We start from the raw sequence: 13,289 nt of genomic DNA, 5'->3' as shown, positions 1-13,289 counted from the left end.
AAGGCAGACACACTGTCCCAGTTGTATGACACAGAGGAGCGGTCCACGGATCCCACTCCCATACTTCCGGCTTCTTGCCTGGTGGCACCGGTGGTATTGGAGGTTGACGCGGACATCAAGCGGGCGTTACGTACGGAGCCCACTCCTACCCAGTGTCCAGTTGGGCGTCTGTACGTTCCGGTTGATGTCCGCGATCGATTGAGCTGTTGGGCCCACACGTCACCCTCCTCTGGTCATCCTGGCATCGGTCGGACAGTGCGCTGTCTTAGTGGGAAGTACTGGTGGCCCACTTTAGCTAAGGACGTGAGTGTTTATGTTTCCTCCTGCTCGGTGTGCGCCCAGTGCAAGGCAACTAGACACCTGCCCAGAGGGAAATTACAACCCCTACCCGTTCCACAACGGCCGTGGTCACACCTATCGGTGGACTTCGTGACGGATCTTCCTCCGTCACAAGGTAACACCACGATCCTGGTCGTTGTGGGTCGGTTTTCTAAGTCCTGCCGTCTCCTTTCTTTGCCAGGTCTCCCTACGGCCCTACAGACTGCGGAGGCTCTGTTTACCTACGTCTTCCGGCACTACGGGATGCCTGAGGATATAGTGTCTGATCAGGGTTCACATCGAGGGTCTGGAGGGCGTTCATGGAACGTCTGGGGATCTCGGTCAGCCTGACCTCAGGTTTTCACCCCGAGAGTAATGGGCAGGTGGAGAGAGTTAACCAGGACGTCTGTAGGTTTCTGTGGTCCTATTGCCAGGACCGGCCGGGGGAGTGGGCAGCTTTCATCCCCTGGGCAGAGATGGCCCAAAACTCCCTCCGCCACTCCTTTACTGACCTGTCTCCATTTCAGTGTGTATTAGGTTATCAGCCGGTCCTGGCACCGTGGCATCAGAGCCAGATCGAGGCACCTGCGGTGGATGAATGGTTTCGGCGCTCGGAGGAGACCTGGGACGCTGCCCATGTGCGCCTGCAACGGGCCATCAGGCGACAGAAGGCGAGCGCCGACCGCCACCGCAGTGAGGCCCCGGTGGACCGGGTCTGGCTCTTGACCCGAAACCTACCCCTTCGCCTGCCCTGCCGGAAGCTGGGTCCGCGGTTTGTGGGGCCATTTAAAGTCCTGAGGAGACTGAACGAGGTATGTTATAGGTTACAGCTTCCCCCTGATTACCGTATTAACCCCTCGTTCCATGTGTCAGGCCGGTGGTAGCAGGTCCGCTCCAGCAGTCTGAGGTGCGAGGGGCAGGGGGCCCCGGCGTATACTGTACGAGCCATCATGGACTCAAGACGTCGGGCAAGGGGCCTTCAGTACCTCGTGGAGTGGGAGGGGTACGGTCCGGAGGAGAGATGCTGGGTGCCGGTGGAGGACATCCTGGACCCTTCCTTACTGCAGGAATTTCACCGTCTCCACCCGGATCGTCCTGCGCCTCGTCCTCCGGGTCTTCCCCGAGGCCGGTGTCGGTGCGCTGCTGGTGCCGCGCGTCAAGGGATGGGTACTGTCACGACTTCCGCCGAAGTCGGTGCCTCTCCTTGTGCAGGCGGCTATCGGCGGTCGTCGTCACCGGCTTTCTAGCTGCCACCGATCTGCGTTTCTGTTTTCCATTGGTTTAGGTCTTGTTTGTACACACCTGGTTCCCATTGTATGTTGATTATTTCCCTATTTAACTCTCTGGTTCCAACATGGTTTTGTGCGTGTTTGTTCGTTGTGTTGTGTCATACGCTTTTGTGAGCTGGTGTGTTTTCCCTGCGTGGAAATTAGTGTTTGATTTTCCGAGTAAAGTACGTTGTGTACTCAGTTCTGTGTCCTGCGCCTGACTCCGTCCTACCACTGCACATTTGACACCCTGACAGACTCTGCTGTAGGCTATCTACAGTGCCTTCAGAAAGTATTCACATCCCTTGACTTTTTTCACATTTTGTTGTGTTACAGCCTGAATTTAAAATGGATTACATTTAGATGTTGTGTCACTGGCCTACACACAATACCCCATAATATCAAAGTGGAATTATGTTTTTTGATTAAAAAATAAATAAAAACATTTAAACTGAAATGTCTTGAGTAATAAGTATTCAACCCCTTTGATATGACAAGGCTAAATGAGTTCAGGAGTAAACATTTGCTTAACCAGTCACATAGTAAGTTGCATGAACTCACTCTGTGTCCAATAACAATAACAATAATATTTGACAACAACAACATCGTGCTGGGTGTGAGGGCCGTCACCGACACAGAGGATTGGGTGATCTCACTCTCCGAGGCCGACGTGAAAAAACTTATTTAATCAGGTCAACACCCGCAAGGCCGTGGGGTCCAACGGTATTCCAGGGCGTGTTTTCAGAGCATGCACAGAACAGCTGGCAGGCATATTCACGGTCATTTTCAACCTCTCCTTGTCCCAGTCTGTAATCCCCACATGTTTTAAGATGACCACCATCATTCCTGTTCCCAAGAACTCGAAGGCTTCATGCCACAATGACTACCGCCCTGTAGCACTCACTTCTGTTGACGACACTGAATGTTCCTGAGTGGCCGAGTTACAGGTTTTGACTTAAATCGACTTGAAAATCTATGGCAAGACTTGAAAATGACTGTCTAGCAATGATCAACAACCACCTTGACAGAGCTTGAATAATTTTTTTAAGAATAATGTGAAAATATTGTACAATACAGGTGTGCAAAGCTCTTAGAGACTTACCCAGAAAGACTCACAGCTGTAATCGCTGCCAAAGGTGCTTCTACAAAGTATTGACTCAGGGGTGTGAATAGTTATGTAAATGAGATATTTCTGTATTTAATTTTCAATAAATTTGCAACAATTTCTAAAAACATGCTTTGACTTTGTCATTATGGGGTATTGTGTGCAGATGAGTGAGTAAAACTTTTTCTTTATCCATTTTGAATTCAGGCTGTAAATGTGGAATAAGTCAAGGGGTATGAATACTTTCTTAAGGTGCATGTTGTCATGGGGACGGTTGTATGTACACAATTACTTTTATACAGCACAATAATGTTACCATCAAAGATCCAAAGTCACATTTAGAATTGTATATAAAAGTATAAAGTACATAAACATTTAATTGCATGCAATAACTTTTCTCCAGATTATGAAAGCCATTCTGTAAATATCCCAGACTGGGCCTTTAAAGATCAGGGGGGTCAACAAGCGATAAACCAGTACTGTATGCTTTATAATGTCGCTTACCTTGTTGTTTAAAGATGAGGAAGCTTGCGGTAACCAGGGCAACAAAGACCAGGCCTGCTAGCAATGAAGCCAGGGCAGCCAGCATGGACATCCCTGCAGGAACACACACAACAACAGGAATTCACCTGATTCACCTGCTTCATAACTAGTTAAACAAGTGACTAAAGAAAGGGAACAATCTGTGGATCTTGTGGCGTGTAGGCCTGAGGGTGTTTGAGTTGTTACACATTTTGTTACACCTGACACATGAGCTTCACATACACACATACAGTATATAGCCATGTTATTTTCACTCCTTATTTGTATTCGTTATTCACTGTGTATTTATTCCAGAGGTGGGACCAAGTCACAAGCAAGTCTCAACTCACAAGGTTCAAGTCTTAAGTTGAGTCCCAAGTAGAACGGGTCGAGTCTTGAGTCAAGTCCAAGTCGTGCATTCTAAGAGCAAGTTAAGTCGAGTCAAGTAAAAATCTATACATGCAATGACTTGTTCAACTACAAATCGAGACCATGGGACTATAAGGTTCTATCTGACATTTTTGTCAAAAATGAGTTAGTCTCATATAATATATCTTTAGATGGTTCTTTATATGTCTGTAAAGGTATATATATTTTTAAAGTACATTTTAAGTGAAATAAATTAACAGCTAGAAAGTTCTATCGGCATAAACCCATTTGAACTTGGCGCTAGAAGGTTCTATCTGCAATCAAATCACAAGCATGAAATAGAGACGAACCAATCAGAACATGTCTTTGCCATCTCCCTCTAAATATGGTCTAGGCTAGTCTAGCCAACAATAATGGCAAGCAAGCAAAAAACAACAACACTGTCAGAATTCTTAAAGTAAATGATGTCACATCTTTGTTCAGTGATGAGAGTAATTTGTCTAATGATCATAATGATTTGATGATGTGTTCTGACTCTATTTTGGTAAAATAGTGTTATTCTATCATTTATGTATGCAAATAGCTACAGTCTTCTTCAAAACTGAACACGTCTAATTCAGAAGTGTCAGATAGAACCTTATGGCTGAACCCAGATTGACATTTCAGGGCCATAAGGTTCTATCTGCTATTGCACCCCCCTACAAAACAAATTTACAAATGGCTCAGGATTATGTACCTTTAAGGTGAGGACCTTAATGGGTTATGAAAAAAAATATTCACTACAAAACAGTTCTGAAATGTGAAAACTGATGCTCAATATCTCAGAACTGTAATTAGTGCAGATATAACTTTATTGTCCCAAGGTCACGAAATCTTTGTCTATTTATTGAGGCTACCAGACAGCCCTTTTCATTATTTTGTCAACACATTTTGATTATGTAATAATTAATTTTAACAACAAATTCAAAATGCAAGCTTCATAACTCAATTATACATTTCAAGCAATTATGACATACCAAAAGACCAGTATATCTATGCTAGTAATTGTTGCTTGATGCCCCATTGTTGGTGAGCATGAAAAGTAAACAGTTAATATTCTTGATTACCAAACCATTTTTGGAGCCGCATATTTATTAATAATGTAAATCCTCTCTCCCTATAATTTGACGTTTGCGCTGCACCGATTCTATAGCTGTACAGCAAATCAGCAATCTATTCGCTAGCTCAGTTGATGTAAAAAAAAAATACCAGCGACCCCCAAAAAGGAGTGGTTCAAAGCTTGCGATCCCCGCGCACGCACATGCACGCGCGCACAGGTGCTGCTAAATGGCATATTATTATTTATATTACTGTATGCAGCAGGGGTTGCAGAATCGGAGGGAAAGCATGATCTGTCTGTAGCCTTTTTCTTCCTCACAAATATCGTAATTAATTCCCCACAATATGTTACATCTTCATCCCATAAGTATTGAATATTATTTTAATTATATATTATTATTATATTGAAGGTAGTGCGATATTACAGCTATCTTTAGACATATAGCCAGTACCACCACTGAGGTATATAATTATAACCCACCCAAACTAGGCCTATCTGAAATAGGAACATTATCATGAAATCACCAGCCTATTGTTCTGGCAAAGACGAGTCCGTAGCAGATTGCTGAATTTTATATGGATAATATTAATGTAGGCAGGCTACTCTGTTTTTCCCAGGCAAAACCGGAGAAAATTAAACAAGTGCATTCTGGTCACTAATCTGGATATGTGCGACAGCCTTTGCGCGCCAGTGCTGATGACAGGCCATTGGTCAACAGTTCTACAGCACATATTACAAGAGTTTGGTGCAATGCCGTAGGCCTATGTTAGTAACCAGATCGAATAAACAAAGGTATAAATATAAAATACAAATGGTAGACTATATCTACCCTATTCAAATATGTATATATTTTTTACGCATTTTTCCCCATTCAATTTCACACTCGCGACCCCCCCAAAACCTTCTCACTGCGCTACTGTAGGTCACCCGACCTGTGTTGATTGACAGTTTGCTGGTCCAATCAGAGGGCCGAATGTGCGTTCAACTGGCTAATCTATTTTTTTTGGCAAGTGCAATACTGTCTCTGGAGAGTAGCCTAATTGATCCACGGAGACTCTGTGTCACAAAATGAGTGACAAAACGTTACAAAATCTGGCCAGATAATTTCAAGTCTTCAGTCTCAAGTCTAAATCGAGTCCCGAGTCGAAGTAGTCTCAAATTGTTTTATTTTCTATCTCAAGTCATCAAATTTGTGACTCGAGTCCACACCTCTGATTTATTCCTCATGTCACTATTTCTATTTTTTATCTTATCTTTAACTCTGCACTGTTAGTCTCCACCTGTTGCGTACGAAGCATGTGACAAATAAAATGTGATTTGATTGATGTGCTACATTCACCCCTCAAATTTACTCAACACCGACCCCAGCGTTGAGCTGAGCGCAACTGTAGATAGTCACTGGCACCACTCTAAACGACGTCACTCTGCTTGCTTAGCGAGTACTACATCCTCCTGATCCGGCTCACACCAAGGCTCGAACCCAGGACCTCTGCCTTGCTAGCACACGTGACCGCCCTCCTGAAGCGTCTTACCAGTCGGCGCCAAAAGAAAAGCTAGCGTGGAAACACTTCAGGCTGAAGAGTAGCGTAAATTTCACAGATCCATGCGCTACATACACCCCCACACACTGCCGTCTAACCTATACATTTACATTTTAGTCATTTAGCATTTATACACTACTCTTTCAGTGTACACTGTAAGCATAGTGGCACCAAGTAGGCCTCCCCCTGTGACCTTACCTCCAGTGGTGGTGGGCTCAGAATGTGTGAGCTCCTTCATCAGTTTGGCACAGCTCTCGTGGAGTTGAATCCTCTCTAGCCTCGTGCGCTCAGTGTCCTGGTCCCAAAGCTGTTTGAGTGCGAGGGCCTGTGGTACCTCAGCTGTCCAGGTGTCTGTGTTTCGGTCCAGAGTCAGGAAGTAATTCCCGTCGACCAGGAGCCGGTCGGTCAAATGCACCACTCGAAATCCGTCCAGTTTGCATTCACGCACACGCAGGTACTGGTAAGTATGATTTTCTGGTTATGGAAGGGAAAAATGGAAAGGAATGGTTAAGAATGAATGTAACCTTTATCAGAATATCTCTGATTGTATTCCTTGTCAGTCAAAGAGGTTGATTTGTCCCAGCACGGGCAATACAAGTGTCAGGTCTCAGGTACCTGCCATTGTGCCCTTGAGCAAGGCTCCTGTGCCCTCAAAAGGTTTGCGTTGTGTTTGTGTACTGTATTTGCGTGTTACCGTAAGTTCATACAGTTATGCATTAGGCCTACTTGTCATGGTGTTGTTGACATTTTCTTCTATCTCAAACGCATGTTGAAAAGACTCGCTGTAGTTGCCCAACAATACAGCACGGAGAATGGCGATGATGTCTTTCCCGCAGCTGGAGAGAGGGGCTCTGTTGATCAATACCTGCTCGACGGCCTCGACCTCACCGACCACTCCCGACCGCTGGAACTGAATGACCGTGTCTACAACAAAACACATTAAAAAGCAAACATTTATAGACTACTAATTTGTTTTGAATACCCTTATATTCATACCAGTCACAATAGTGGAGAATGTTGTGCGTAAAATGAAAACATTGTACAATAAAGGAATGGAAAAGTGAGCAATGGAAAAACCTACCCATTTGAAGACCCAAACATAGCTTGCAAATCAGAATGAATGTAAGTGGAAGTCGCATCTTTGCCTTCACTTCTCCCAACTAGAACTAGTCTTTGAAATGATGTACTAGCTACCTCCAAGACGTACGCCTAATGTAATAGATTAGATATAAATAGAACGAACTCTTTCTTCTTGTTCTCCCTTGCAAATACAAACACGGAATATGATAAAGGATATGCCAAGGTCCTCCATAGGTGTGCGTATCCTCCGAATTTGTCCCTACAAGTGGTCGGAAACTGTTGTCTTTTAAATGCGCGCTACGATTTTCAGTAGTTTGGGATGTGATTGGCTGATGGGAGGTCAGAGCGAGGATGGTCCCTTTAAAACGAAAAATGGGTAGGTCTTTCACGAGAGCGCTTCAAGGCGTGCAACAGCCTACCTCATAGGAGTGACATGACAGTTTATTGAAGCATTTAGCTTCCGAAATTGAATTGGAAATGCAAATGGACAAATGATAAATCAATATCATGTATGCGATTCCTTTTCCTAAATGGGTATGCATGTTTTGTGGCAAAATTCTATTTGAAATGCAAAAAAAGATATTGCATTATAATTTTCATGATTGAGTATGCATAATGTCTGCCAATTTGAAAAATAAATAACAAAGTGTGTTTGATATTTCATTTCCATGGTACCATCCAGTCCAACACTGACACGTTTAAAAATCTAATGTAAATGCTTAAATGACATTTCTCATGTTTTCCATTAATTTCCTTAATGTCACAGCATGAATTGTGACAAAAATAAAAATAATTCTCACTTAAATGGAAAACAATACTTTTACATACTCTGTGTGGTTTAAAGGTAAATATATTACTTGGAATGCTATGTCCATATATAGTATGTATCTTCCTCTGTTGCAGAGGTGGATGTTTTCATCATGACTCTATGGTACAAACAGAACTAGAGCACAGATGAGATGTGTAGAGTTCAGTCTATTTGTGTCTGACTCATTGTCCCACAGCTGAACACAAGAGGGAAGATAGAGGAAGTTGCACACACTATCAAACCACAGTGTACTGTACATACAGTGCCTTCAGAAAGTATTCAGACCCCTTGACTCTTTCCACATTTTGTTATGTTACAGCCTTATTCTAAAATGGATAAAATAAAAAAAATCCTCAGCAATCTACACACAATACCCCATAATGACAATGCGAAAACAGGTTTTTAGACATTTGTGCAAATTTATTAAAAATAAAAAACAGTAATACCTTATTTACATAAGTATTCAGACCTTTGCTATGAGACTCGAAATTGAGCTCAGGTGCATCCTGTTTCCATTGATCATCCTTGAGATGTTTCTATAACTTGATTGGAGTCCACCTGTGGTATATTCAATTGATTGGACATGATTTGGAAAGGCACACACCTGTCTATATAAGGTCCCACAGTTGACAGTGCATGTCACAGCAAAAACCAAGTCATGAGGTCGAAGGAATTGTCCGTAGTGCTCAGAGACAGGATTGTGTCAAGGCACAGATCTGGGGAAGGGTACCAAAAAATTTCTGCAGCATTATAGGTCCCCAAGAACACAGTGGCCTCCATCATTCTTAAATGGAAGAAGTTTGAACCGCCATGACTCTTCCTAGAGCTGGCTGCCCGGCCAAACTGAGCAATCGGGGGAGAAGGGTCTTGGTCAGGGAGGTGACAAAGAACCCGATGGTCACTCTGACAGAGCTCTAGAGTTCCTCAGTGGAGATGGGAGAAGCTTCCAGAAGGACAAGCATCTCTGCAGCACTCCACCAATCTTGACTTTATGGTAGAGTGACCAGTCGGAAGCCACTCCTCAGTAAAAGGCACATGACTGCCTGCTTGGAGCTTGCCAAAAGGCACCTAAAGACTCTCAGACCATGAGAAACAAGATTCTCTGGTCTGATGAAACCAAGATTGAATTATTTGGCCTGAATGCCAAGCGTCACATCTGGATGAAACCTGGCACCATCCCTACGGTGAAGCATGGTGGTGGCAGCATCATGCTGTGGGGATGTTTTTCAGCGGCAGGGACTGGGAGACTAGTCATGATCGAGGCAAAGCTGAACAGAGCAAATTACAGAGAGATCCTTGATGAAAACCTGCTCCAGAGCGCACAGGACCTCAGACTGAGGCGAAGGTTCACCTTCCAACAGGACAACGACCCTAAGCACACAGCCAAGACAACGCAGGAGTGGTTTCGGGACTCTGAATGTCCTTGAGTGGCCCAGCCAGAGCCCGGACTTGAACCCGATCGAACATCTCTGGAGAGACCTGAAAATAGCTGTGCAGCGACGCTCCCCATCCAACCTGACAGAGCTTGAGAGGATCTGCAGAGAAGAATGGGAGAAACTCCCCAAATACAGGTGTGCCAAGCTTGTAGTGTCATACCGAAGAAGACTAGAGGCTGTAATTGCTGCCAAAGGTGCTTCAACAAAGTACTGAGTAAAGGGTCTGAATACTTAAGCAAATGTATTTTTAATTTTTTAATTTTTTATTATTAGCAAAAATGTCTGAAAACCTGTTTTTGCTTTGACATTATGGGGTATTGTGTGTAGATTGATGAGGGAAATAAAATGATTTAATCCATTTTAGAATAAGGCTGTAACCTAACAAAATGTGGAAAAAGTCAAGAGGTCAGAATACTTTCCGAAGGCACTGTAGGCTACTGTGTGTGTGTGTGTGTGTGTGTGTTACAACAACAACAGTGAATTGCATTTTATTTTGTTTTTCCAAAGCATTTTCTGCAATACAAAGAGAAACTAAATAGGTCAAGGAGGCAGCAGCTCATATGAAGAAGTGTGTCACACCCTGGCTCTGGGACCCTATATGTTGAGCCAGGGTGTGTTCATTCTGTGGTGTTCATTCTAGTTTGTTGTATTCTATGTTTGCCTGAGTGACTCCCAATCAGAGGCAACGAGTGTCAGCTGTTGGCTGGTTGTCTCTGATTGGGAGCCATATTTAAACTGTCTGTTTTCCCTTTGTGTTTGTGGGTTTTTGTTCCGTGTTCGGTCATTGATACCGTTGGACGTCACGAGTCGTTTCTTGTTTTGTATTGTGTTTAAACTTTAACTAATTAAAGTATGTTTGTTCATCACGCTGCGCCTTGGTCTGTTCAATATGACGATCGTGACAGAAAAACCCACCTCGACTGGATCAAGCAGCGTGACGAGGAGAGAGGATGGACTTGGGAGGAGATGAGTGTGAGTCTGGCAAGAGGGATGGAGGCCTTGGCCACGAGTAGGAGTGAAGCCCATACATTTTTTAGGGGGGGGCTAACGCCGTGGACGACGGGGCAGCAGGAGGCCGCCAGGTTACGGGAGTCACTGGTCACCAGGGGGAAGGAGGATGTAGAGGCACGGCAAGAGGTACTGGCGTGTGTTGCCAGTCCGGTCCGGCCTGTTCCTGATCCCCACGTAGGGCCAGTGGTGTGTGTTCCCAGTACGGTCCGGCCTGTTCCTGCCACTCGCACCAAGTCAGTGGTGCGCTTCGTCAGCCTGGCACGGCCCGTTCCTGCTCCCCGCACCAAGTCAGTGGTGCGCTTCGTCAGCCCGGTCCGGCCCGTTCCTGCTCCCCGCACCAAGTCAGTGGTGCGCTTCGTCAGCCCGGTCCGGCCCGCTCCTGCTCCCCGCACCAAGTCAGTGGTGCGCTTCGTCAGCCCGGTCCGGCCCGCTCCTGCTCCCCGCACCAAGTCAGTGGTGCGTTTCGTCAGCCCGGCTCGGCCCGCTCCTGCTCCCCACACCAAGCCAGTGGTGTGCGTCGTCAGTCCGGCATGGGCCGTGCCTGTTCCACCAGTGGCTGGTCCGGCACCGGTCAGATGCTTTGCGCCGGAGCTAGTGCAATCCGCTCCACCAGTGTCAAGTTCAGCTCCAGCCAGCGGGGCCAGACTGGACCAGGGGCGCTATGGGGGGTTGATTGGAGGGTGGTGGTCAAGGCCGGAGCCAGAACCGCCGCCGAGGAGGTATGCCCGCCCAGCCCTCCCCTATTTTGTTTTAGTTGAGGCGCGGTCGCAGTCCGCGCCTTTAGGGGGGGGTACTGTCACACCCTGGCTCTGGGACCCTATATGTTGAGCCAGGGTGTGTTCATTCTGTGGTGTTCATTCTAGTTTGTTGTATTCTATGTTTGCCTGAGTGACTCCCAATCAGAGGCAACGAGTGTCAGCTGTTGGCTGGTTGTCTCTGATTGGGAGCCATATTTAAACTGTCTATTTTCCCTTTGTGTTTGAGGGTTTTTGTTCCGTGTTCGGTCATTGATACCGTTGGACGTCACGAGTCGTTTCTTGTTTTGTATTGTGTTTAAACTTTAACTAATTAAAGTATGTTTGTTCATCACGCTGCGCCTTGGTCTGTTCCATATGACGATCGTGACAAAGTGGTCAAAGAGCATGCTCTTATCTACATGTGCTAACAGAGCATATTATGGTATCCATGTGATGCACAGGGAGTATTTCAAAGAATGATCCCTCACCTGCTTTAGAGAGTTTTACCACTGTGTGCTTCAGACAGCACAACACTGGGTCAGGAGTGAAGTAGTCCCATTCACCAGCAGTAGTGTCTGAAGAGATCATCTCCTATCAATCTTGGCACGCAATGGGGGGGAATATTGTTTTGGGTGTAAAGATCTGTGTCAAGATAACAAGAACAGCAGTGTCTCGGTCTTACTCTGCAAAAAGTCAGAGGCCGAGCCTTTCAGGTCTCTCCTCCACCCGTTATGGGGTCTGAGCCGCCGAAGCCTCCCACCATTAGCGCTGTCAAATTGAAAACCCTAGTCATTGGCGACTCCATTACCTGCAATATTAGATTTAAAAAGAATCATCCAGCGATCATACACTGTTTACCAGGGGGCAGGGCTACCGATGTAAAGGCTAATCTGAAGATGGTGCTGGCTGAGGCTTAAACTGGCGAGTATAGAGAGTATAGGGATATTGTTATCCAGGTCGGCACCAATGATGTTAGGATGAAACAGTCAGAGGTCACAAAGCGAAACATAGCTTCAGCGTGTAAATCAGCTAGAAAGATGTGTCAGCATCGAGTAATTATCTCTGGCCCTCTCCCAGTTAGGGGGAGTGATGAGCTCTACAGCAGTCTCACAACTCAATCGCTAGTTGAAAACTGTTTTGTGCCCCTCCCAAAAGACAGAATTTGAAGATAATTGGCCCTCTTTCTGGGACTCGCCCACAAACAGGACCAAGCCTGCTGAGGAGTGACGGACTCCATCCTAGCTGGAGGGGTGCTTTCATCTTATCTATGAACATAGACAGGGCTCTAACTCCTCTAGCTCCACAATGAGATAGGGTGCAGGCCAGGCAGCAGGCTGTTAGCCAGCCTGACAGCTTAGTGGAGTCTGCCACTAGCACAGTCAGTGTAGTCAGCTCAGCTATCCCCATTGAGACAGTGTCTGTGCCTCGATCTAGGTTGAGCAAAACAAAACACGACAGTGTTCGCTTTAGCAATCTCACTGGAATAAAGACCTCCTCCATGCCTGTCATTATTGAAAGAGATTGTCATATCTCACATCTCAAAATAGCTTTTTCTTAATGTTAGATCCCTCGCTTCCAAGGCAGTCATAGTCAATGAACTAATCACTGATCATAATCTTGATATGATTGGATGGTTCAAGCCTGATTAATTTACTGTGTTAAATGAGGCCTCACCTCCTGGTTACACTAGTGACCATATCCCCCGCGCATCCCGCAAAGGCAGAGGTGTTGCTAACATTTATGACAGCAAATTTCAATAATAAAAAAAAGACTTAGTTTTCGTCTTTTGAGCTTCTAATATTGTAGATCTCAATGTTTTTCCTCATAATCCTGGACTATCAGACCACCATTTTCTTATGTTTGCAATCGCAAACAAATAATCTGCTCAGACCTCAACCAAGGATCATCAAAAGCTGTGCTATAAATTCTCTAACAACCCAAAGATTCCTAGATGCCCTTCCAGACCCCCCACCTACCCAAGCATGTCAGAGTACA

This window comes from Coregonus lavaretus (assembly GCF_964263955.1).
Source record: "Coregonus lavaretus genome assembly, chromosome: 19".
Classification (NCBI taxonomy): Eukaryota; Metazoa; Chordata; class Actinopteri; order Salmoniformes; family Salmonidae; genus Coregonus; species Coregonus lavaretus.
Note: the sequence above shows the minus strand (reverse complement) of the source record.